Consider the following 2,203-nt stretch of genomic DNA (forward strand, 5'->3'; position numbering starts at 1 on the left):
TTGATATCTTTAACCTCAAATAACCAGAGGATAAATTCGTCTCTTTTTTTATAAATATCTCCATCATTAATTATACCATAACGTCCCCAACGATCTCCAACAGCACCATATCCAAACCCTAAAAAAAAAAATGCACAAAAAAAAATATTCCTAAACCCTAAACCCTAAACCCTAAACCCTAAACCCTAAACCCTAAACCCTAGAAACCCTAGAAATACTAAATACTAAAAATTTCATAATATGAGAGATATTGATGGGTATTTATAAATGTTATTCCTTTAATAAATTATATTTTATTGTATTATAATAGGAAACCCTAAACCCTAAACCCTAAACCCTAAACCCTAGAAACCCTAAATCCTACCATCTTTTTCTTCTTTATCTTTCTTTTTTTTTTGTTTTTTTTCTTTTTTTTGTTTTTTCTTCTTGGATTTCTTGGACTTTTTATGCGAAGATTTCTCCTTTTTTTTGCTGCAGCAGCAGCAACAGCAGCAGCAGCAGCAACAGCAGCAAGAAAAAAGGGTTTAGGGTTTAGGGTTTACAGCACACAAATAATTGGAGACTTTTTCTATGCAAAATTGGGGGGGAGTAAATAAACACGGCAACTGCTGCTGCTGCTGCTGCTGCTGCTACTGTTGCTGCTGTTGCTGCTGCTGCTGCTGCTGTTGCTGCTGCTGCTGCTGCAGTTGGGGGACAGGGAGGGATGAAGAGCAGCAGAAGAAACACGCAAACCCTACCGATGCTTCTCATCATCTGACGAGTCGCTGCTGCTGCTGCTGCTGCTGCTGCTACTGCTGCTGCTGCTGCTGCTGTGCCGCCGTTTCCTCTTCTTGCGGCTGTCTGGTGCAGCAGCAGCAGCAGCAGCAGCAGAAACCTCTACAACCTCCTCATCATCTGATTCATCACGAGATGGCATCTTCCCTTAAATTGCTGCTGCTGCTGCTGCTGCTGCTGCTGCTGCTGCTGCTGTTATAGATGGTGCTGCAGTGTTTGCTGCTGCTGCTGCTGCTGCTGCTGCTGCTCCACCGCAGCAGCACTTTATAGTTTGCTAGGAAGCAGCAGCAGCAGCAGCAACAGCAGCAGCAGCAGCAATGGCGTTATATATATATTGAATAGAAAATAAAACTAGGAAAAGAAGGGCTATTGCTGCTGCTGCTATTGCTGCTGCTGCTATTGCTGCTGCTGCTGCTGCTGTTGCTGCTGCTGCAGCATATGCCTTCCTTAAAAATTTGTATACAAAAAAAAACAGCAATAAAAAAAATAATTATATTTATTTATTTATTTATTTATTTTCTTATTTTGCGGTGTATAGGCAGCTCTATGTACCTTGCTGCATGCAGCCCCATAGCCCTATATAAGACACCTCTGCTGCTGCTGCTGCTGTTGCTGTTGGTGCTGCTGCTGCTGTCTTCTACTGCTGCAGCATAGACCAATGGGTATCTGCTGCTGCAGTTGCCTATAAGCAGCAAAAAGGGGGCCCCTTCTTTTGTTGCTGCTGTATGTGTGGGGCCTGGGGTGTATAGGCAGCTGCAGCTGCATGCATGCATGCATTATATAATAATATATAATTATTTGTCTCCTTTTCTTTATTTTATTTAGCTGCCTATACACCCCATGCAGCACACATGGGTTGAGGTGTACAAGCAACTAAACAGCAACAGCAGCAGCAGCAGCAGCATTAGCAGCAACAGCAACAGCAGCAGCTGCTGCTGCAGCGGCTTATAAAGTGTCTCCTTAAGGAGACACACAGAAAGGAGACACTTCCTCTGTCTCCTCCGTCCCTGTATCTGCTGCTCTTGTGTCTCCTTAGCAGCAGCAGCTGCTGCTGCTCCTGTGTCTTGTTATCAGCAGCACCTGCTGCTGCTTCCTCTTATTAAAGATGTTACCTGTCTCCTCTTTGTCTCTTCTTAGAGGTCGGTTGCTGCAGGTGTCTCCTTGCATGCAACTGTCTCCTTATTTGTCTCCTCCTTCCTGCTCTGCTGCTGCTGCTGCTGCTGCTGTTGCTGCTGCTGCTGCTGATGATGGCTTATGGATGCGCGGCACGCGAAGGTCGTGCAGCACCGAGCAGCAGCAACAGCAACAGCAGCAGCAGCAGCACCAACTGCAGCACCAGCAGCAACTACAGCAGCCGCAGATCCTGCTGCAGAATCAACAGCAGCCGCAGCAGCAGCAGCAGCAGCCGCCGCAGCAGCAGCAGCAGCAG

The sequence above is a fragment of the Eimeria maxima genome, genomic scaffold, assembly GCF_000499605.1.
Source record: "Eimeria maxima Weybridge genomic scaffold, Emw_scaff101, whole genome shotgun sequence".
Lineage (NCBI taxonomy): Eukaryota > Apicomplexa > Conoidasida > Eucoccidiorida > Eimeriidae > Eimeria > Eimeria maxima.